We start from the raw sequence: 25,918 nt of genomic DNA, 5'->3' as shown, positions 1-25,918 counted from the left end.
CTGAGTCCCATTTCTGACTAGATATCCTTTCTAGTCCCATCACGGTTTCTCCATTCGAAGATTTTGCATCATCTCCCACTCAGGTCAAGGGTTAAACCTGAATCTCGCTTTGGCGATGCATTTGTTGTCCCATCATGGTTTCTTCATCCGAGGATTCCGTGTGATCATCCCTTTCAGGTTAAGGGTTAAGCCTGAACCTCACTTCATGAGGTACCTTCCGTTCAGGTTAGGGTTAAACCTGAGTCCCATTTCCGATTAGATATCCTTTCTAGTCCCATCACGGTTTCTCCATTCGAAGATTCCGCATCATCTCCCACTCAGGTCAAGGGTTAAACCTGAATCTCGCTTCGGCGATGCATTTGTTGTCCCATCACGGTTTCTTCACTCAAAAATTCTGTATGGTCGTCCCTCTCAAGATAAGGGTGAAGCCTGAACCTCGCTCCGCGAGTTACCTTCCTTTCAGGTTTGGGTTAAACCTGAGCCTCGCTTAGACGAGGTAATCCTTCCCATCCCATCATAGTTTTTCCCACAAAGGAATCCATGCTCTTTGTACATCCATCCAGGAAAAGGATCGTCCTTGAGTTTCATCTCATAAGGCATTTCTCTCAAAATGTCCCATCGAGGTCCGTTTATGTTTCCTTCCCCCATCCAAATTATCTTGATCTATCTTCGTCCCGTCCAGGTTAAGGGCTAAACCTGAGTCATTCCAAAAGGTAGATCTCGTCTCACCCATGAGACTTGATCAAAATTCTTACCTTTCACCATTTTGGGATCTTCGCCCAAAGTCCCATCACGATTTCCTCATTTTTATCATTCAGTCGTATCATTGTCGAGGATTTCGTCCCCCCAGGACCATTCCGGATAAGGTTTCAAGCCTGAAAAACCATGTTTTTGAAATAATTCTTCCACACCCAGCTCAGATCTGCTGACTTGGGCATTTTTCAAAATTTGGAGTGTTTCTTTGCCACTAAGCTCGGCTTTCAACCAGCTTAGTAGCAAAGAGGGGCATCTGTGAACACCCCAAATTTTTCAAAATGTTGTAAATATCCCCTTTTTGCCCTTTTCCCCCATTCTTTGGGTAATTGAGTCAGTTTCAAACCTAAATTCCATTTTATTTCTCAAATTTTGTTGAAATTAAATTCATTTTATATATCTGACTCAATTTCGGATCCGGATCCAGATAAGAGAACCAAATCCGAGCTTCATTATCCAATTTTAAATCAAATTCTCAAAATTATCAAAAAAAAATAAAATATATATAACTTTTGAAAAGCTCAGACAGTTCGTTTGGGATCCGTTTGGATCCATTGAATTAAATTTCCTCAAATCGAGGCTTAAAACTCGAATATTTCCCCAAAACTTGGGTCAAAACCCATTTTCTGAAGGAATTTCCTCAAAAATAGCCTTAAAAACCTTCTCTTGTAAATATCTCCCAAAAATACAAAAAAATTAGTTGAAATCCTTGTTTGTCCGTAAATTTTAAGATTTTATTCCAAAAATATCAAAAAGATATATAAAATTAAGAAAAGAACAAAAAAAAAATATATAAAAGAAAAAAAAAAAAAAACAAAAATCGGATTTTGAAAACCATCTTTTTAACGGAAAACCAGTTTTTTGCAAAAATCTTTAAAAGGGACCAGCTTTTGAAAATTTTTATAAAAAAAATACTTTTAAACGAAAATTCGGTTTTTAGGGTTACGAAGGCGCCTCTTCTTTTCCCCTTCTTCAGAAGACTCTGGAGAGGTCCCCCATATGCAATCTCCCCTCAATCGCCCAGGGATCAATGGCGTCGCCTTCCTCAACCCTTCATCGCCAACCATCTTCTCTCAGCCACTCATCCCTAACGAACTCCGATCGATTCGGCGAACCTTATTCTTCGTCCACAACCGTCGATCATCAGGGACTTCCCCTCATTCTCCACCTTTCATCTTCAACCACCTTCCGATTCTCGAAGCCTCCACTGCTTCGTTAAGAATGGGGCTCTCATCCATGAGGGGAGATCGGTTTTTTTTTCCCTGGGATAGCATTACATCTCCCCTTTTCCTGAAGAAATCCCTACAGCCGATCGTGCTTCACAGGCTGCCCTCCTCCAAGATCCTGAGGTTCACAGTTTTCTTCCCCAACTGATTGGAAGAGGTAGACAGCCTTCAACCACATTCTTCCGCAACCGGATCTTCCGTCTACTCACGGGCATCAGTATCGGATCCTGGACGGAAAATCTACGAAATCAGCAGAAAAGACCACCCAAGAGAAAGCACGAAGTTTCCCCTCTCAGAACCCCCTGCAACACAAACTCTTTGTCTCTCAAGCCAAACAAGTAAGTGCTTCTGCTTCCCCTATGTAATTTCCGATCTTTTTTTATTATTATTATTATATTTGAAGCCCCTATTAGCGCACCATGGATTGGGTTGATTTGCTTATAGCAATTTCAATACACTCCCGTGCCACAGCAACGGAAGGGAATCGATCCAACACCATCTCATGTTTTTCCCATTTTTTTTTTTTACATTTACTTCCATGCTTAAAGAGTATCCGATTGGGTATTATTCTTTTCCCTTTTTTTTTTTATATCTCATTCACCTTATGCATTTGTTCTCTGGTGTTAATATGAAATACTTTGCATCTCAATTGGCATTTCATGATCGCTGTTCGTATTTTTTGTGTCCTTTTATGACACTTTACTTTTTTTTTTTATCACCTTCTAAATCAGTAATGCGTCTCATTGATCGATCCTTACCTGCATCACGCTGTAGCATCTTTTAGCGTTAGTCATTCTCTAGGCTTTATTTTCACTAGGTCAACGTAATTTGTTATATCACCTGTGCAACACCTACCTGACCTCATCAGAATGAATGATGGCCCCTGTTATATTCACCACTTCACGTTACATAATCCTGTTTTGATCGTTCATATCGTATACAGAATCAGTTTTATATATGCTTTGTTATCTCTATATATGGTCACATATAAGTTACCTTCAATAGATAAAAACCCTTGAGCTGATGAATCCTATTCACACGCCTGGTCAATTTCAAAATTCTGTTAAGAATCAGCAGGAGGTTATACCCATCTGAGTTTTAAATCTGGATTGATCTCATTATGTTTCTATCAAACCTGGATTATCTGCATCGAGTTCATGTAATTAGTGTTTTCTGTGATCTAAATTTCATTCTCTCAATTCTTGCTTTCTTTGATTTTAGTTCTATCATTCTGTATACTCTAGATCATCCTCATATCTTCATTCCATTAGATGCTTCAAACTCCATTTTACGCATTATTTTTATTTTTATTTTTTATTTTTATTTTTTTACCTTTCAGGTTTATATTCTATAGTGCATATAAACCCCCTTCTTGGATTTTTGATATTCATTGGCCTCTGTATTTTGTCTTATAATGTTATATAGTTTGTTGTTTTTGTCATCCGATCTATTAGTTTGGAATTGGGCATGATGAAGCCAATAAAACCTGGTTTGGAAGAACCACAGGAGCAAGTTCATAGGATAAGAATTATTTTCTCTTCCAAAAGTGTAAAGAATCTTGAAAAAGTTTGTGCTGACCTTGTCCGGGGTGCAAATGACAAAAGGCTTAAAGTTAAAGGACCAGTAAGGATACCTACAAAAAGTGTTGCAGATGACTACTAGAAAGTCACCATGTGGTGAAGATATTAATATTTGGGACCAGTTCGGGCTGTGAAAGGGTCATTGACCTTGTAAACTCATCAGAGATTGTAAAGTAGATTACATCAATCTCCATTGAACCTGGTGTAGAGGCTGAACTGACTATTGCAGATCCACGGGCGATCAATTTTTTTTTTTATATATATATATATATATATATATATATATATATATATATATATATATATATATATATATATATATATATATATATATATATATATATATATATATTTTAGATTACTATATGAATTTAGTCAGGCTTGAAGGATTTGAAGAGAGCCACTACAGGGTTTCATTTTTTTTTTTCTCTGCCAGCAAACTGATCTTCCATCTGAAAATCTGAATTAGGAAATTAGAGCTGTTGATTTTTTTTTTTTTTTTTTTCAGATTTAGTTGCATTGATCTTTTTTTGGTTTTAGACATTTATTGTCCCTTTTTTTTATTGGATTCATGTTTACTGTTCTGATATATCTGTAAACTGTTCCTGTTCTTAGTAAATTTTTGCAGCAATCATATGATCATGCTATATACAATAAGCACATGCTTTCAGGACGAAATTGTTCGCGTAATATATTGTTGACAGGATACCGTAGCAAGGTTGTTGTATGCTTGATGAAAAGGAAAACAGTTTCTTTCAAGAGTCATATTCAGCTACATCAAGAAATTTTAGGTCAAGCTTGTTGATTTGATGGGCATTATGGAGGTTCCGATATGACCTATTGGTGCTGATAATCATATTATATATAGTAAAGCCATGGAGATGGTACCCAGTTGAGAGCAAAAACCAGGAACATGCCACTTCCTTGTTTCACTATTATGAAGGTTCACTAGTGCATAGGGTTCTTCACCTGCTGTATTTACAGCAGAGTGTGCATCTTTTTTTTATTTTAGTTTACTGTATATAAATAATACCCATCTTCAATTAAGATTCACAACACTTCAGTATACAATCACTTCAACACCACATAATGCATTCCCTACTGTGCATAACTGTAGATCATCTCTCCAGTCCGATCCTCATTGAGAGAAACCTTCATCACTTGCACAACCAGCCGTACTTATCACACAACCATCCAACCCCTGCCTTACACCTCCTTTTATCCATTGTAACTACAGCAATAGTTACCACACATCATATTCATGCTTTCCACCCACATTACTATCACTGCTGCATACTACCTCTCCAGCATCCCCTGCTAACCATCACAATTATCTTTCCAGCACCTTCACCCTACAGCACCCATTACCACTACACTTTCATACCACCTACACTAGTTTTTGCAGTAAATCTTTCACCATATTACTGTCAGCACATTCCCCTGTCCCAGCCTCATTTAGCTTGCACAGCACCACCATCATTTTTTTATCCTCCTATGTTGTATACGTGCTACATATATATATATATACATATATATATATACATATATATATATACATATATAAGTGTATATGTAAATATATATATGCACACCCATGTATATATATATGTATATTGGCATGCCTGTATATATATATATATATATATATATATATATATATATATATATATATATATATATATATATATATACATACACATCATCTCTTGCCTTCTCACATTCTAAATATCTTGGCACATGAGCAATTTTTCCATTAACCTCCATATGATATGTGCAATGTTCTTCCATTTTCATACTAATCAAATGTTTTGCAGGAAATATGTGGAAAAGGTCATCACTTGGAATTGTAAATCCAATTTTATGAGCTGTAATAAGTTAGGATTTAATGAGAATTCATATTTCCTGTTTTAGATAGAATGAATGAGCATTGTAGATATCATGAATTACTTGTTTTTCATGCATCTTTACCTTTATTTTTCAAATTCTCACATTGGTGAAACACGAATGGCACGTGCACCTTTTCGTAAGAGGTAAATCAATCCTAAGTTGATGATCCACATCAATGGCCATAGTCAGGGTGTGGACAAAACTTAGGATTTTTATCTTTTATGAAATAACACCGGATCCATACCGGATCCATTTTCAAAATTCATCATATTTTCCTTAAATATTTTCTCCTTTTATTAGAATTTAACTTAAAATTGACTCAAAATATATACCAATGGCCATAGTCAGGGTATATTGAGAGTTAATTTCATTTTAAATTCTATAAAATCACCAACTGTATTTTATTCTTCTCTTGAATTTAAATATAGATTATTATATAATACATTCAATGACCATAGTCAGGGATGTATTATATCTTCAATCTTATTTTAATTCAGTTCAAGAATAAGATAGCTTTTCAAAATCTAAATTCAAAGCTTTTAAATCCATTCATCATTTATGATAGAATTGCATCATATTTCAAAATTTCTTTTTCAAAAACTCCAAGTGATGTAAATATCTTCCTCAATTTATTCTTATAAAATCCAATTCATTCTTTCAAACTCTCAAAATTCTATTTTCAATCTCAAAATTCAAATTAACCTTGAGATTTCAAATTTATTTTATATTCAAAATTCAAATCAGATTTCAAAGTCCAAATTGACTTTGAAACTTCAAAATCATCTTGTATTTCAAATTCCAAATTCTATCTTAAAGTCCAATATTAACTTTGAAGTTTCACCTATATATTCAAGATTCAATTCATTTTTCCAAATCCAATTTAGAAATTCTTGATTCATCTTCTAAATTCCAGATTCAAACTCCAAATTCAAAGTCCAATTTGACTTTGAAATTCATATTCCAAATCCAAAATTCTCAAATCATATTTTAAAATTCCAAATACAAAATTCTAAATCCAACTTGGATCTAGATTTCCAAGCACAAATCCTCTCTTTTTGGATCTCAGATTCAGATCCAAAACCCATTCTAAAGATCCATGATTCAACACCCATATTGGATCTCAGGCTTCAGATCCAATTTACGTATAGGATCCAGAACCAATTTCACATCGGATCTTAGACTTTAGATCCAAATCCCCTTTAGGATCCAGAGTCCAACTCTACATTGGATCTTAGACTTCAGATCCAAGTTTCCATTCTAGGATCCAGAGTCCAACTCTACATTGGATCTTAGACTTCAGATCCAATTTTCCATTCTAGTATCCAGAGTCCAACTCTACATTGGATCTTAGACTTTAGATCCAAATCCCCTTTAGGATCCAGAATCCAACCCTACATTGGATCTCAGACTTCAGATCCAGTTCTATTTTAGGATCCAGAACTCAATCACATGTTGGATCTTAGACTTCAGATCCAAATCCATCTTAGGATCCAGAATCTAATTTTATCTCGGATCTCAGATCTCAGATCTTAAATCCATCTTTAGATCCAACTTCATTCTCAATTCTAGATTTCAAATCCAAATCCATTTTCAGACCTCATCTGAACTCCCTAAATCAATTTCTATTCTTAAATACCATTTGAGTTCCTCAATCTATTCCAAATTTCAAACTTCAGAAATCCAAATTCAATTCCCTCTCAAGTGTTCATTTCCTTTCCTAAATTCAAGATTCAAATTCAAAGTCCATTTTGACTTTGAAACTTTATTTTAATTTTTCAAGTCATTCTTTCTCATTTATTCTTCCAATCCTGATTTACTTCAAAAACTTAGAACTCCTCTGATCTATCTCAAGTTCTAAGTTAGATTAAATCATTTTCTTCACTCCTTTACCAAGTTCATCTCCGAATACTTGGAAATTTCCAAGTCAATTTTCAAAAGGAGCATACATTTTTGCATTGCACAAGCATGATTCTTTGTGCATTTAGAGTTAGAATCAATTTTTAGATTATATTTAGGTAAAGCAAAAAGGCATAGATTCGATCCTTGGTTCGATTACCCCTGGTAAAGGCGCCAGGAATGGTCGAACCTCGTACCGACGAGCGAATCCCGTCTCTCCATTTTTCCCGCAAATTTTCAAAACGGAGGTGAGTTATTTTCTAAGTATTTTTTTAAATCAAGGTCAAGTGAAAACCCGCAAAAGAGTTCCGCTTCTCTTCTTCTTTCTTTTCTTTTCTCTTCTCTTTCTCTTTTCTTTCTTTTATTCTTTTCTCTTCAAAAAAGGAGGAAAATAGAGGTTGGAAAAGGAAAAGAGAAGGAAGAGAGAGAAACAAAGAATAGGAAAAATTTTGCGATGATCACAGCAATGGCCCGGGTTGGTGAGAATGTACTCACATGTTCGTGTCGCCTTAGGCATAAAATAAAATGGTATATTATCGTCTTTACAGGCGATGTGCTCGTGGTGGCCGTGTGAGGCCGAGCACGTGGATAGGCAGGACAAGTCCTCGTTTGCGTACCCCGCGGGGACGACGAGGCACGACTACCTCGAGAGGAGGTACGACCGGAAGTTTGAGCCTAAATAAGATAAACCTGCCGCGCCCCATTCACAATTTGGTCACCCAGGGAGAGGGTGAATGGTACAGCCCCGAGTGACGTGTCGTTACTACGGCTTGTTCTTTAGAGGAGCCAATGTGCCCTCTGACCTCCAGTCACTCGGAGTTAGGGAGGTCAAGGTACCCTCTGCAGGGACCTTTACTACTGCAGTAGTACGGATTGCAATCCTTTACCCCTGCAAAAGGTTTCTCTTGGCTGCGTGTCGCCTGCAGGTGGTTTTCTCGTTCTGTAGCATCCCCGGTTACCACATTAGAAATTGAATAACAGACGTCGGGTGCATGACTCACAAAACTCGAGGGTTTTCCTTCGCGTACCCGAAGGAGCTAAAAAGATGAACATAAGGACTAACCAAAGAGACTGACTTACTGTAGTTGTTACTCTAGAGCAGTATACACTTTTGTTCAGTTGCTACCCTCTGTTGGTTGGTTCTTGCTCTGTTACTTTAGCTGCTACTTTCTGTTGTTCAGTTTCTGCTTTGTTACTTTAGTGGCTGCACTGTTACTTACTTGTAGTTTTACAGTCTTGTGGCACGTGCACCTACCTGACACACACTTGTACTTTTATTTCAAATGTTTCTAACTGTTCCATCATGCTAGTTATAGTCTGGTACTTAGCACACTTGTAGCTTGTTGCTTACCTTCTGCTTTTCCTAAAAAAATGATAATGTATGGATGGTTTGTCTCACCAACTCGCAAGAGTACTGACCCCGTTTTATGGGGATACAGGTGACGAGTAGACGCAGCGCGATGCGACGGCGCACAGCAGGAGCCTTGAGATCCTCACTTTGCAACAAATTCTGGTTTCTTCTGGTTTTGGGGTTTGAGGGGTTGTACCTCTCTTTTTTGTGAGACTGTTTCTTTTTGTACCCAGTCTCATTTTTGTATCATTGTAACTATTGTGGAAATGAAGAATACTTTACTTGTCTACTGTGGTTTGGTTTTCTCACTGTGGCTCGCTCAGACTTGCGGCCTTTGCTTTACCCCTGTTTCCCTCCTTTACTTCCGCTAGTTATTTTTCACTCTGTATATCCTTCAAAAAAAAAAAAATTTGCTCAAAAACTCAAGGTTTTTACAAGGTCGGGGTTTGGGGCCTCACAGAGATTGGTATCAGAGCCGCAATTATAAGTGTGGTCCAAGACTTCTGCGTGCATCATCCATCGCACTGTAAGTATGTTCTGAATTATTACTTTCATTTGATTCTTAACGATTTCTATTGTATTTAGCCTTGTATGCTTGATTTGTTGCATAACCTGTTAGATGCCTGCTGATTCGAGAAATGAGCGAATGCTCAGAGCTCTTATCGACTTGATTCGAGGCACAGAGGCCCTCGATCAAGCGGTTTAGCAAATTGTGCGGAGTGCTCAGATACTTGCACATCCGGCAACTCCTTGTGGGAGATGTGATCAGTATCACGTAGGGCAGATTTGTCCTCGTGCATTGAGCATATGCCCCTACTGTGGCTTTAGCAGGCATATTGAGATCGAGTGCCAACGTAAGTTGGGCGACGAACTCATAATGGGTAACACTGAGACCGAAGAGAACGAGGCTTCTGAGGGCGGTCAGGCACAGTCAGCAGTTGACCCAGTGGGAGATGCACTGGTTGCACCAGGTTCTCCCGAGTACACGCTGGCTTCCTACTCTCGATCAGTTTCTCCGGAATACACACCTTCTTCTCCTCCTCATCCGATGCAGAGACGATACGAGAATCGGAACACCTACCACAACTACTACACTCGTAGGCAGCAGTGATGGTGGTTGTTCATATGTGGACATGTGTGGTTGGAACACTGAGTCAGTGTTCATTTTGTAGACTTGCTTTGTTTTTGCTTTTGTTGCGGAGGTTTATGTATGGTAACCCTGTTATAATGGGTAATTTTGGCTTGTACTGAAGATCTGTATGCACCTGCTTTTTAAGTAATGAAATTATGTTTTGACTTGTCTCATCGCTTATACGTGTCTTCTTTTGTTAAGATGGCTTGGCGTGAACGTTGCGATCGTATCATGGACACCGTGAGCAACCTGGCTGAGGTTGTGGGCAGGCAGGCTGAGGCCATGCGTGCTATGGGAGAGAACATGCGGACCTCTCAAGAGCGAGAGACTCCGGTTCCTACTCCCTCTCCAGTTCCTGTGACAGTCGTGCCCTACAAGCAGTTCATGGCTATGAACCCTCCCTCCTTCGACGGAAAGTCTACGCCTGAGGCGGCCGAGGACTGGATACGAGAGATCGACCAGATCTTTCGAGTACTGCAGGTCAGTGACGACAAAAAGGTGGATTTCGGCACGTATCGACTCCGGAAGGATGTCGAGAGGTGGTGGGCAACCACCTTGGATATCAAGTTCGCAGGCAGAGCAGTTACATGGGAGCAGTTCATAGAAGTCTTCTACACGGCTTATTTTTCAACGCACGAGCGCAGCCGGAAGATGCAGAAGTTCCTCGATCTTCAGCAGGGGAACTCTACTTTGGCAGACTACATCTCAAAGTTTAGGAGCTTGGAGCGCTTCTGCCCTCATGTCTGTGTGACCGAGAAGGAACGAGCGTTGAAGTTTGCTCGTGGACGGAAGTTAGCCTTGCGTTTGAGAGTGTTCACGCGCGCTCCCTCGACTCTAGAGGAAGCCTTGGAGACGGCTACACTTCTGGAGCAGGAATGGACCGAATCCCAGAAGACTCCGCAGTCCAAGGGTAACCAGCAGCAGCAAGGCCAAAAGAGTTGGCCTAAGAACCGTTCATTTCAGGAGAATTCGGGTGGAAAGAAGTCCGCCCCGCCAGCAAAGAGGAATCACAACAACAACAACCGGCAGCGACAGAATCGCCAACCCCAGCAGCAGCAGAGACAGGTGATGGCAACATCAGGTTGCCCAAAATGTCGGATGGATCATCCTGGCCGACCATGTCCACGGGACCTCGGAGGATGCATCTACTGTGGCAAGATGGGCCACTACATCAAGGATTGTCGGAAGAAGCAGTCCGACAATCTAAATAGGAACACGCCTGGAACATCGCAGCCAGCGCCTCAGCGACTTCCTCAGCAGCAGCAGCAGCCATAGCAGCAGCAGTCGTACCCACCGCAGCAATCTTCCCAGCAGAAGACGGGCAACCAGAGGACGGTGGCAGGGCGTGCCTACGCAGCCACTATCGAGCAAGTGACCAAGGGAGAGTTGGTCCAAGGTACTATTCCAGTCGTTGGTCATGCAACTTTTACCTTGTTTGACTGTGGTGCTTCGCATTCTTTCATAGCTTCGAGATTTGCTAGTTCCTTGCCTATATCTATTGTATTGTTGAATTATCCTTTGGAAGTTCGTACACCGACGGGTGATCAATCTTTATGTACTTTGTACATTCCGAGCGTAGAGGTGGCAAGTCAGAACTTGCCAACTGACTTAATCCTGCTAGATATGACGGAGTTTGATGTCATTCTAGGCATGGATTGGTTGTTTGAGTATCATGCTTAAGTTCTGTGCATAGAAGGCAAGGTGGTGTTGTACCCTCCTGAACGTCCAGTTTTGGAGATCAGCCTTGCTCGACCTATTCGAGACAGTCGTATGATTTCGTCGTTTAAAGTTCAAAAATATCTGCAGAATGGGGGTACTGCCTTCTTGGTCAGTATCACCCCAGTTGAATCAGTGTTAACCCCTATCAAGGATCTTGAAGTAGTTCGGGAGTTCCCCGATGTGTTTCCTGAGGAACTGCCTGGATTACCTCCGAAGCGTGAGATCGAGTTTTGTATTGAGTTGTTACCTGGAACGACTCCGATCTCAAAGGCACCGTATCATATGGCTCCGGCAGAACTCGAAGAACTGAAGCGTCAGTTGGGAGAGTTGATGGAGCAAGGGTTTATCAGAAACAATGCATCACCGTGGGGTGCACCTGTTTTGTTTGTGAAGAAGAAAGACGGATCCTTGAGGTTGTGCATTGACTACAGAATGCTCAACCAAGCGACGATTAAGAATAAGTATCTGTTGTCGAGAATAGAAGATCTTTTTGATCAGTTGCAGAGAGCGAAGATATTCTCGAAGATCGACCTCAGATCGGGTTATCATCAACTCCGGATCAGAGAAGAAGATGTCTCAAAGACGGCTTTTCGAACTAGGTACGGGTTGTACAAGTTCGCTGTGATGTCTTTTGGGCTCACAAATGCACCAACAACATTCATGGATTTGATGAATCGTATTTTTTGTCCGCCCTGAGCAGCACCGAGAGCATCTACGTATTGTGTTGAGAGTACTTCGGGAGCACAGATTGTTCGCCAAGTTCTCCAAGTGCGAGTTTTGGCTTCGACGAGTCATGTTTTTGGGTCATGTGATATCCAGTGATGGTGTGTCAGTTGATCCAGCAAAGGTCGAAGCAGTGTTGGACTGGAAGCAGCCTCAGTCTGTCACCGATATTCGCAGTTTTCTCGGGTTAGCTGGTTACTACCGACGTTTCATTCAGGACTTCTCCAGGATTGCGCTTCCTTTGACGAAGCTTCTGCGTAAGGGAGTCAAGTTCGAATGGACTGACTCTTGCGAAGAGAGTTTCCAGATCCTGAACACGAAGCTGACTACCTCTCCGGTGTTAGCTTTACCTTCTGGCAGAGGCGGTTTTGTGGTGTACACCGATGCCTCGGGTACAGGATTGGGATGCGTGCTCATGCAGCACGGTCATGTTATTGCGTATGCTTCGCGGCAGCTGAAGATTCACGAGAGAAATTACCCGACTCATGACTTGGAGTTAGCAGCTGTGGTGTTTGCCTTGAAGTCCTGGCGACACTATCTGTACAGAGATACATTCGAGGTCTTTTCTGACCATAAGAGTCTCAAGTAATTATTTTCTCAGAAGGAATTGAATATGAGACAGCGTCGTTGGCTCGAGTTTATCAAGGACTATGAGTTTATGTTGTCTTACCACCCTGGTAAGGCGAACGTCGTTGCAGATGCGCTTAGTCGCAAATCGAGCAGTGTTCTGGCCAGTCTTGTGTGGAGCCAGAAATTGATCGAAGATTTCGTGGCTTGGAAGCCATTCGCAATCGGAGGCGGAACCATCAGATTGTCTGGGTTGGCCATTCGATCGGAGTTCTTGCCTAAGGTTATCGAGGCGTAGAAGCGAAATGCTCAATATCAGAAGTTTGTGGGCCGAGCTCGTGAAGAGGGCTCAGTCTTTCGTGTTGATGACGGCGGTTGTATCCGCATGAAGGATCGACTTTGGGTGTCAAATGACCCTGTGTTGAGGAAAGAGATTCTTGATGAGGCACATATGTCGAAGTACACCGTCCATCCTGGTGGTACTAAGATGTTTAAGGACCTTCAACGAAGGTATTGGTGGAACGGGATGAAGCGTGAAGTCGCAACGTATGTTTCGAGGTGTTTGACTTGTCAGCAAATCAAGATCGAGCACCAACGTCCCGGTGGTACCATGCAGAGGATTAAGATTCCTCAGTGGAAATGGGAGGATATCACGATGGATTTCGTGGTAGGTTTACCGCGAACCAGGCAAAAGCACGATGCGATATGGGTGATTGTGGACAGACTGTGAACACCCCAAATTTTTCAAAATCTTTTAAATATTCCCTTCTTGCCCCTAAATTCATTTTTCAGCAGATGAGTCATTTTAAAATCTAAATTCCAGTTCTTTTCTCAAGCTTTACTGAAATTAAATTCATTTTATATGTTTAAATTAATTTTGGATCCAGGTCCATTGTCCAGATCCAAAATTGAGTCTCATTGTCCAATTTTTAAGAAAATACCAAAAATAGTTTTCAAGTAGCTCGGACAGTCCATCCGACATCCGTCTGGATCCATCACATTGTATTTCTCGATTCGAGTGTCAAAACTCGAACATTTTCTCAAAACCTGGGTCCAAACTCCTTTTTCTGAAGAAATTTTCCCCAAGATGGCCTGAAATTCTCGAGAAAACAATTTTTTTTAAATATTTCTTAGAAAAATACAAAAATTTAGTGTTTAAACTTTTTTTTCATAAAATCTTAGTTTTTCTATTACAAAAATACAAAAAAATGGAAAATGCAAAATAAGAAAAGAAACAAAGAATTAGTTTTTGAAAAACCTCTTTTTGAAAACCATCATTTTTGCAAAAACAACCTTTTCTTTTTAAAAAACACTTTTGTTAAAAATCGAGCCCTTCTTTGTAAAATCTTAAAAATAAAAGAGGGGCCCATTGTAAAACCTCTTCTTAGGGTTTTCAAATAAGGAAGATAACGCCTCACGCCCCTCTCTTTCACTCAGCCGCACTCCTCCATGGCTCCTCTCCTCAACCCTCTCCATTCTCATCGCCCAGCCGCCCGATCACTTTCCCGAGCCACCCATCTGCAACAACCTTCATCCAGCCACCCATCACCAACCAAATCTCCATTCTCGATCCTTCTTGTCATCCCTACATAAACAAACATAGCCCTTCCTTCTTCGGCACCGCTTCTCACCCCCGCATCATCTACTTCTTCATGAATCACCCGTTATCACCTCTCCACCTTCTTCTCCTTCACGAAACCCTTCTTCATCCTTCTTTCCCTCTGGCGCCTTCTCTATAAGCCAGACCCCTACAGAGCTACAGAAGCATCTTCCCGTTACGTCACGTTCGAAGCAGCCCTTCTTCCTTCTCAATCAAGGCCCAGCCACAAAGGCTCTACAGCCGGCCTCCCTCTTCCAAATCAAGAAAACCAAGCAATCAAGGAAGCAAAACCTCTTTTATTTTTCAATAGCAGAACATTTCCGCCGTAGAAGAGGAGAGTTTTACTCCTTCATTCAGAACTTCTACAGCATCTCTGTAAGTGTTTCCCTTCTCTGATTCTTTTTGTAACTTTGATTTTTCTGGTTTTTTTTTTTTATCGCACCGTGGATAGGGTTTGAATTGCTCATAGCGACTTCGGCCCATCCCTGTGCTACAACAAAAGGAATGTATCATTCCGATATTTTTTTTTTTTTTTTGTGTTTCATTAGCTTTGCCAGTTTGAGATTCTATTTCCTTGTTTTTTTTTTTGCTCAAATTATCGGATTCAAAAGCAAATAGGGCTCATCCGAATTTCAATCCAATTCTACGGCTGATGCTCAGTTTTTCTTTTTACCTCCATTTTATTTTCCGTAAGATTTTGACTGTTTGCTTGTATTATCGTCTCTATTCTAGGGAATCCAATTTTCCTTTCACTGGTCCCTGCATCTGGATTGCTATTGTAATTTCCCCTTCACTTCTGATTTACGCTTAATTATTATTATATTTTTTTTTTCTTCTCTCTTTTATATACATTTTATGCAGTTGGCGATTCATTTTCGTCATCAGTATACATGTTTTCTTAATGTTATTCCTTCCCGTCTATACTCTTTGCCACTCTAGCTTCAGATTGACACACCAGCTACCATTTACATTATTCTGTATTGTAAATCTTGGATCTAGAGCATATTTGTAGATGGCATTGGTGCGATATCATTATGTCGGAGGTTCAGCATTGTTTATATATACATAAAAAAAGGGGGGGTTAGCATGATATTTGCGCCAATTGCCTTTGCATTATATCAGCATCTCTTGAGTGTGTTCGCCTTGAGAATGGTTTTTTTTTTTTGTTCGGAGTGAACATCCATGTGCTCTCGAACTGCTCTCTGTGAATTTATCTCGGATCAAGGCAGTCACCATGACGATAGGTTCATCTATGCCTCAATCCAAAGACCTCTTCCCCTGTGCATCCTGAAAGCCTCTGAGTTCTGTAAAGCTACATTTGAAGATTTGGTGGAAGTACCAGAAGTGTAGGGTTCTACCAGTAATAAAAGCAGCGTGATTCCAGTCCTTATAGCTGACTTGCTTCTTTTACTAGGATGCAACTGCAAACGATTACCCTAGCAGTATCTTTGATGTTAAAGGCTACTGTGATCATCGCAAAATTTTTCCTCTTTCGTTGTTTCTCTTCCTTCCTTCTCTTTTCCCTTTCTAACCCCTATTCTCCTCCTTTTTGACGGGAGAAGAATAAAAGAAAGAAAAGAAAGAGAGAAGAGAAAAGAAAGAAAGAAAGAGAGAGAAGAGGAACTATTTTGTGGGTTTTCACTTGACCTTTATTTAAAAAATATTTAGAAAATAACTCGCCTCCGTTTTGAAAATTTGAGGGAAAAATGGAGAGACGGGATTCGCTCGTCGGTACGAGGTTCGACCGTTCCTGGCGCCTTTACCAGGGGTAATCGAACCAATGATCGAATCTATGCCTTTTGCTATGCCTAAATATAACCTAAGAATTTATTCTAAAGATCTAAATGCACAAAGAATCATGCTTGTGCGATGCAAGGATGAATGCTCTTTCGAAAATTGATTTAGAAATTTCCAAGTATTCTGAGATGAATTTGGCAAAGGAGTGAAGAAATGATTTAATCTAGCTTAGAACTTTGAGATAGATCAGAGGAGTTCTAAGTTTTTGAAGTAAATCAGGATTGGAAGAATGAATGACTTAAAGCTTTAAAATGAAGTTTCAAAGTCAGAGATGGACTTTGAATTCGAATTTTGAATTTAGGAAAGGAGATGAATACTTGAGATGAAATTTGAATTTAGATTTTGAAGTTTTGAAATTTAGAATGGATCTGAGAAAATCAAATGGTATTTAAAAATAGAAATGGATTTAGAGAGTTCAAATGAGATCTGAAAAATGGAATTGGATTTAAAATCTAGAATTGGGAATGGAATTGGATCTAAAGAGGGATTCAAGATCTGAGATCTGAGATCCGATATAAAATTGGGTTTTGGATCCTAAGATGGATTTGGATCTGAAGTCTGAGATCCAAATGTAGAGTTGGATTCTGGATCCTATCATGGATTTGGATCTGCGTTCTGAGATCCAAAGTGAAATTGGAGTCTGGATCCTAAAGGAGAACTGGATCTGAAGTCTGAGATCCAAGGTGAGATTGGATTCTGGATCCTAAGATGGTTTTGGATCTGAAGTCTTAGATCCAAAGTGAAATTGGAGTCTGGATCCTAAAGAGGAATTGGATCTGAAGTCTGAGATCCAATATGAGTATTGAATCCTGGATCCTAAAATGGATTTGGATTTAAATTCAGAAGATGAATCAAGAACTTTTAAAATTGAACTTGAAATTTAGAATTTGAATATACAAACGAATTTCAAAGTCAATTTAGACCTTGAATTTTTGAATTTGGAATTTGAAATGAAAATGGAAGGAATCTCAAAGTTAATTTGAACTTTGGATTTGATTTGGAATTTTTGAATATAAATGAATTTGGAATTTCAAAGTTAAATCGAACTTTGAAATCTGATTTGAATATAAAATGAGTTTGAAATCTCAAAGTTAGATTGAACTTTTGAGATTTGAAAATGAAATAGAATTTTGGAAATTAAAAGAATGAATTGGATTTGAGAAGGATTGAAGATAGATTGAGGAAGGTATTTACATTACTTGGAGTTTTTGAAAAAGACATTTTGAAAATATGATGCAAATCTATCCTAAATGATGAATGAATTTGAAGATTTTGAAATTGGATTTTGAAAAAGCTATTCTATTCTTTAAATGAATTAAAATAAGATTGAAGATATAATACATCCTTGACTATGGTCATTGAATGTATTATATAATAATCTATATTTAAATTCAAGTGAAGAATAAAACATATTTTTGTGCTTTTATAGAGTTTAAAATGAAATTAACTCTCAATATACCCTGACTATGGCCATCGGTATATATTTTGAGCTAATTTTAAATTATACTCTAATAAAAGAAGGAAATATTTGAAAACATGATGACTTTTGAAGAGGATCTAGTGTGGATCCAATGTTATTTTATAAAAGATAACAATCCTAAGTTTTGTTTACATCCTGACTATGGTCATTGATGTAAATCGTCAACTTAGGATTAATTACCTATTTATGAAATGGTGCACGTACCATTCGTGTTGCCATTTGTGAGAATTTGAGAAATAAAGGAAAAAATGCATGAAGAACAAGTAATTCATGATATTTACAATGCTCATTCATTCTATCTAGAAATTGGAAATGCAAACTCTTACTAAGATCTAGCTATTACAATTCTTGAATTGGCAATCGAAGTTATAATTCTAAGCTAAGAAAGGAAACAATATTGTCCTACAAAACAGGATTAGCATGTCAATGTAGGATATAGGAGACAGTAAAAAAAATGTTAGGTCAAAACTCATAGACCTATTGCCAGATGAGATATGTACAAAAGCTATATTTGCACTGACATGAAAAATGCAGGTATAGATACACCTGCATGCATATGTATAAAATAGAAATATACATGAGAGAGGCATATGCTATGCCTTGGGCCGAATATAAATCCACATGTATTTGCTAAGGGTATTACATCTTATGGAAATGAAGGGTACCTATGAGGAAGGTACTATGATATGATGGAAGAATACAGGTGCACAAATACTATTGATGAGGTGCTGTTATGACATAGCTACAAAGGGGTTTGAATCTGCAATGGGGCGCAGGGCTGTTGGGTATATATATGTGTAAACACCCCAAATTTTCCACATCCATTCTCAAACAACCCCCCTCATGCAGTGCCAACCTTGTTAGGTCAGTGTAGGAGTCAAACCCTGAGTCAGTTTCAGAAAATCACCATTTTACCCATTTTCACTAAAAAAATTACCATTTTACCCCTAGGTCATCCCAGACCCCAGTCAGTCGGAGTCAACCAATCTCATTGGTGAGTTCAAAACATTTAGAATATCAGTCATTTCAAGCTCATTTGAAATCATAGTGAGAAAGCCATTTTCATTTCTGACCATTCCTGCCAAAATGGGATCATTTCTTCAAAAATGAGCTCATTTCTCACTCAAATCCAAACAAATTGTCTTTGAGTCAGTCATTCCCAGTCAGTCATGTTCCCCAGAGTCTAACTTGAGCTCACCAGGAGTTCAAGCGCTCCAATTTCAGTTCAAAACCATTTCTAAGTGTCCAGGAGCCCATTTCAGTCCATTTCAGCTCTTTTAGCTGAAATTGAGCCGAGTTTAGTCAATTGAGCTAGTGTTTGAGCTTCGATTTTAGTTCATGTCAGTATTATTGACCTTTTTTTTTAGCTCAAAGTCAGCTCAAGTTCGTAATTCACTTCACTCCAGTGACCATTCCGTACCATTTCTCTAAAAATGACAGCTTTTCTTGAAAACTCAGTCGGTAAGGTCAGTTGAGTCAGTGCCTGGTCAGTTCATTTGAGTTCTGAAACTCTAAAACTCAGCTCAATCCAGCTCATTTCAGTTCAATCCAGCTCGAACCTCAATTTTCAGTGTCACTCTGATCCAGTAGAGTCCCGAAAACCATTTCTTGAGCTATTTTGCAAATTTTATCAATTTTAATGCTTTTTAAACTGGTACAGCTGCCAATCGGGGTCTAACATCTAAAATTCTCCATTCAGGGTCTGCATTTCGCATGTCATTTCTCATCATTTCATATCATTTCTTAGCATTTCATAACATTTCATCACATTTCATTTCATTTTCGAAGTCCAGAACTCCAGTTTTATAAATTTCAATCCAGATTGAGTTTTAAAAGTTTTCAGAAATCAATTTCAAACCTCGGGTTTCCAAAATTGACATTTTCACCCCGGGAGTCTAAATTTGGAAATATTCTCTCAAGAAAAACAATTTGGATTTCTTTCAAAATCAAATTTTCAAGTTTTACACTGGATTTGCTTCGCAATGAGCTATTGAACTTCAAAATCTGAGCTCGTTTCAAAAACTGCCAAAAATAGCTCGTTTTGTTGGAAGCATTTTCTCGAGAAAAACAATTTGGATTTCTTTCAAAATTACATTTTCAAATTCTACATTGGATTTGCTTCGCAACGGGGTATTGAACTTCAAAATCCGAGCTCGTTTCAAAAACTGCCAAAAATAGCTCGTTTCGTCTAAAAATTTTCTAAAAAGACTATTTTACCCCTCTAATCGTCAAAATGAATTTCAAAATCAAAATTTGGACCCGCTCTGAGATGGCCCATTCATTTGCATTTCTATTTTATTCAAAAAAAAAAAAATGCTTCTTTTTATTTGTTTTTATTGATTTTTATTTATTTATTATTATTATTATTAGTATTATTTTTTTTAGAGAGGTGGGACCCACAAGGTGGTTGCCCAAAGCTCCAGCCCCATTTCTTTCTTTCTTTCCTTTTCCTTTTTCCCTCCTTTTCTTTCTTTCCTTTCTTTTTCCCTTTTCTTTCTTTTTCTTTCTTTTCTTCTTCCTTCTTTCTTTCCTTCTTCCCTTCCTTCCTCCCTTCCTTTCCCTAGCCTCCAGCCATTCACGTATGGCTTTTCATAAAGGTCATTTGATATTATTAGAAACTTAGGTCTTAGTTGATTAAGACCTAAGTTAGCAAATACCAAAAAAAAAAAAAGAGAAAGAACGGCTCCTCTCCCATCTCACGCCTCTCTCCTATTCTCTCTCATATTCTCTCTCTTTACCTCCCTTCTTCTCTCCTTAGCTGCTACAGCCACAGCAGCCTTCCAACCTCTTTGAAGCTCCATGCCCAGCAGCTCCAGATCATCTTCAACCTCCGACATCCTCTTTGCAGCTGCAGCAACATTCAACCATCTTCTTCAGATACTCTAGCTCCAGCCAGCTCTCCATTCCAGCCACCATCCTTGCCGCAGCCCACCTCCAAGATACTTGCTCCAGCCAACGGCTTCTTCCACCGGTTCCACTCTCACTGCTCCAGCCAACAGCCACGCCAAGGTGCAGCCATCTTCCACACAGCTTGCAGCCATCAAGGAGCAACTCCAACCATTGTTGCAGCTGACACCTTCCATTGCTCATCATCACCACCTCCAGTCGGCTCCTTTGCAACAAGACGCCCCAGCTACTCCCCTATTTGCCCCAACCTCCATCACTATTGAATCCTTGGTGAAGCTCCAACCGAGCCCCTCCTTCAACACATCAAGGTTCAGCCACAGCCACCATTTCCAAATCAGCTCCACCTTGCTTCAGCCGGTCTCCACCTGGAAGCACCATCCTCACCACCTTCAAACAGCCACCTCTTTGCCGATCCAAGGTAGGACCCTTAAGTCTGCTAAACTCTTTCGTTTGAGGTTAGATTTAATACTTTAGATTCGTTATTATTTATTTAGTCTCATTTCAAGCATCCCTCTATATCGAACATATGATTATTATGTGCGTGGGCTAAATAAGCGATAAAATCCATCCGTTCAATGGATTGGATCTTTCGTTTTGCAAGCCAACAACAAAAATAGTTTATGCCCTTTATTGGTTCTCATTTTTCATGTCATTTCATATTAAAATGTGCATTTAGGATAAGCTATCATTCGTTTTATACGTTTTATGGTTATTTAATTTAGGATTCATAAATTGTCATTTATATATAAAGTCCATGCATCATTTTATGTGAGTTTTTGCATTTAAAAAATTCTGTAAATTTTAGAGTAACTAGGTTTATATGTATTTGTTGTACTGTCGAAAATTTGATTCATTTTGTGTTTCGGAATCCATCTAAACCAATCAAATCCCAAACTGGGATTCTGTATTTCTGGAACTTTCAGTTTCTTCCTTAGCAGACTAAAACCTCCGGCACCACCATCGTGGGAGATTCGGATCATTCTCCAAAAATCACAGTAGATTCATGATTGAATCTACTAATGATCTGGAAATTTTGAGATTTTTCCAATTAGTTTTGACCTCTGTAAAAAATCGGATTTCTCAGACCCCTGGGAAAATATCGATTTTCTTTCGTCAGGGTATAGACAGACTTTAATGCACCAAGTCCATCCAATCTATAACCCTTCTGCAAAAACTTTCAACACAAAAGTTGTTCATAACGTAATTTCCTGTCATTTCCCAAAATTTGGGAATTTTTAGATTTGTTCCAGTATTTTTCCCGGATTTTCTATTTCTGTCTAACAGATTCCAATGTCCAGAAATCTCAGAGATTTAGGTCTCTGATAACAGTATGGCCTTTTCCAAACCGTAACCCGAATCCCAATAGTGTCAAAATATCAAATCTTCCTCTGTTTGTCAGGGACATTTTCCCACCATTTCAGCCATTTTCCCATCTGTCTACCATTTTTACCACATTTTCTACCGAAACCTGTCTGTTTCCTTCATTTACTAGAGTCGCCGGATTCCGATCCGACTTGCCGGAGTGGTACAGCTCCGACCATAGGTCAAAAACAGAAAGTGTAAAAGGCAAAAATCCTTGCCTTACTGACCTCTGTCACCCCATAAAATTTGGGAAATTTTTATGGAAGTTTGATATCCTAAATCCCCTTTAGAATCAATATTTTAGGCAAAACTCATAAAATTTAGGGTTTTTACTTAAATTTCTATGTCTAAAAATACAAAAAAAATAGATTTTCGAGCTCCATTCTGTTTTTAGGGTTATTTTGGGTGTCCATGCCAAATTTGGTTTAATTCCAAGTTCATTTGCTTCATGTGTTAGTTTATCTTTAAATTCAGAAGCGAAAATCAAGCGAAAATCAGGTTAAATTCAATATTTTGTGATATTTTCGCCATTTTAGGGTTTTTATCATGTACATAAGCATGTAGAATCGTATTAGGGTTAATTTCAATCTCCTTTGCATTTCATATTTTTCAATTTTGCAAAATTTATTTCAGAAAACCCTGGTTTCAAGGCCATAGTCTTGTTATCGGGGGTATTTTGGTCATTTTGACCATAATTTCGAAATTTCAATTTCTAATTTCATAAATTTTCATGCATATCATCATGTTTTATCATATTATGTTTGATTTATTTCATTTGATTTTCAAAATTCCAAAATTTATAAAAATTCTTTCAGAAAACCCTGATTTCAAGGTCATCAGGGGTATTTTGGTCATTTTGACCCCAATTTCGAATTTTCAAGTTTATTTTCAAAATTTATTCATTATTTATCATGTTTATATCAAATGGGGTATGATTTGGGGTTTATATCTGAATAATATCCGATAATTTCCCATATTTTCGGATAAATTCAGAAAAACCTACATTTTTCTGCTAACCTTGTTTTCTAGTTTTGCAGGAACATTCAAGAAGAAGACTTAGATTTTATTTTTCTTTTTATTTCAATTCAATGTAACATCAAATGTAATAATTTGGAATAAGAGTTACATTTCTGCTTAGAATAGGGTTGCATTGCATATAGTTAAATTTCTGCAAAATTTTAATATGTGATGCACATTATTTCAAATTCACTATGGTTTACACGAATGGCACGTGCACAAGCTCTTATGGAGTTTATAAACTCGGTGGGATTTGTATTTATGGCCATAGTCAGAATACGAAGAAAACCAAGATTTATGATCTTCATATTAGCCACATTCAGCCTACACACTTAGGCTAACTTCAAAATGCACTGCATTTTTCAAGGTCTTAAAAGGATTTCCCAATTTCTCAATTGAAATTCCCTTTTCAAATTCATATTCATTCATTCATATCATTCAAATTGCATTATTTTCAAACTCATTTTCCAATTTCAATTTCAGAAAATTCAATTTTCTCAAGAATTTCCAAGTCTTTCTCAGAATCTGATTTTCTCAAAATCCTAAGTTTTCAAATGACATTTCAAAGCATTTCCCAAGTTCAAATCAAGATTTTCCTATGTTTTCAAATTCTCAAATTTCAAAATCCCAAGTTTTCAGAAATCGATTTTCTCATATTTTCCAGTTTTCCTGAGAATTCATTTTCCATTTCAAAAGTCATTTTCCAATAAATTTCTTAAATTTTCTCAAGATTCTCAAATCCATTTTCTCAAAAAAGCAATTCCAAATTTCAAAATCGATTTTCCAAAGTTAAAATTTTCCTAAGAATTCATTTTCAATCCAATTTCTGATTTCCAATGAAATTCAATGATTTTCCCAAGGATTCAATTTCAAGTACTTTTCCAATCATTTTCCAGCATATTTCAATTTTCCAAAGCAAACATCATATTTTTTTCAAACTTGCATTATTTTCAATATTTCATAGCACAAGCCTGATTCTTTGTGCATTCTAGGAAAATAGAGCATAATTTAGCTATTTGAGTCAAGTTAGAGCCCATAATTGATCCTTGGTTTAATTACCCCTGGTAAAGGCGCCAGGAACGGTTGAACCTCGTACCGACAGGCGGATCCCATTCCACGGAATTTTCCCACAAATTTTAAAAACGGAGGCGAGTAAATTTTCAAAAATCATTTTCAAAACTTTGGTCGAGTTTGACTCGCGAAATTCGTTTCTCTCTCGCAAGGGAGGGGAAAAATTTTGCGATGATAACAGGTTTGGCGACCGTGATGGGACCTGTCCTCGCCTGATCAATTATATGCTTTAACTTAGCCCAATTGTCAAAATTATGTTCTATGAAATGTCAGCTTTAATTTCTGATATCATGTGAACCTAGGAGCCTAGACTTGAACCCAGCTGACATGGATTGCATATAGACTAGGCATGGTTTGGTAGGACCATATTGAGGAGATTTATGCATGCTCACTTAGACTTAGGTCTGAAATACAACACTCCTCAATCTAGGACTTGTATGAAAACAATGTTTGCTTCTTCAAAAGTTTTCAAAATTCTATCTCTTTAGGACTTAGAGCCTTCTGTTTGCCTGCATGTGATCATATTTCAAAAACCACCCCACCTATGTCTACCCGGTTTTCACGTTGCTGGGCTCTCTTCCAGAACCATAGTTCGGGACAGAGCCTCACAACTGGGCCACTTATTTGGGCTAACGCCCCCCTGCCACGTACCAAGGGCCATAGTCCAACGTATATCGGCAGGCGCTCAAGGATGTTGGGAAAACACAAGCCTAGACCCGGAGATGAGTTTTATGCCACGTACATCGAGCCTCGGCTCGAGTATATCGGCATAGCATGATTGGACACAGTTGATCTAAGCCTAGAGTCAGGATTAGGGTCCTAAAGCTCTTTCAAAATCAATGCATTTAGAGTTGGCTTCTTAGGGATTGCTGTATGTGCATAATTGTTTGTAATTGAATTTATGATATTCATTTTCGCCTTATTTTTCCCAATTTTTCCAAAATACCAAACAATTTTCCAAAATACCTCATTTTTCATCTTTTATGAAATATCTCCTTTTTCTCAAAAACCTTGGACGATTTTTCTAAATTATCCATCTTTTCCTTCAAAACTCCAGGAAATTTTCCATTCTTTCGTTCCTCTGGACTTCGAATTTCCAGCTTTCATTTTATCCTGCCTGCAATTTTCAAATTTCTTATATTTTTCCAAAGTCTAATTCCAGTCTTCTTGTCTTTCAGTCCAATGGCATCCAGTCAGCTCGATTCTGTTTTTCCTGAGGGTCACATCTCCTATGAGGTGCGACAAAGTCTTCCTGAGCATCGATCTCTTAGCACCGGACCCTTCTTCCCCCGGTGGTACTATGTCTGGTTCAAAAATTTCTCTCGTATGTTTCCGGACCACTTGAGCGATTGTGGGTTGGAATTGGCATCTGCAGTGGGAAAGTTGACAGTCAACGGCAATCTGATTCATGCACTGGCGGAGCGGTGGAATCCGCGCACTTGCACGTTCTGGTTCCCGTGGGGCGAGATGACAATACTGATGGATGAATTCTCAGAGATTATGGGACTGCCTGAGCCAGCCGGTCAGCCTGGAGATCCGTTAGAGCAGCAGTTTCTGATCAATGTCAAGGGTCTGGACCCCAAAGATGCCGTAGCTCGCATGACAGGGCGCAAGTCTTGGCCACTGATTGAAGAAAATGGGAATGAATACGTGAGTCTGATCGAGATCTACCGACAGTATGGAGAATTCGCAGAAGTCAGCTTGTTGTCCAGGACAGCTCGAGAGAGAATTCAGCATGCGATGGTTTTGTGTACTGTGGGACTTGCTTTCTTTCCAGATGGACAAAATTATGTGGATGTCAGAATAGTTCAACTTTTGAGAAGATGGGGAAGTCGACAGACCAACCGTCT

At 38.7% G+C, this 25,918-nt stretch overlaps 1 pseudogene; it reads left to right on the top strand.

Annotated features, from left to right (window-relative positions):
* The first annotated feature begins 3,449 nt into the window (after positions 1 to 3,449).
* Positions 3,450 to 9,804, top strand: LOC149829953 (small ribosomal subunit protein uS10y pseudogene; annotated as a pseudogene).
* The last annotated feature ends 16,114 nt before the right edge of the window (positions 9,805 to 25,918 follow it).

Source organism: Nuphar pumila, chromosome 8 (genome assembly GCF_984573655.1).
Source record: "Nuphar pumila chromosome 8, dmNupPumi1.hap1.1, whole genome shotgun sequence".
Lineage (NCBI taxonomy): Eukaryota > Viridiplantae > Streptophyta > Magnoliopsida > Nymphaeales > Nymphaeaceae > Nuphar > Nuphar pumila.
This window is presented reverse-complemented; position numbering and strand designations above follow the sequence as displayed.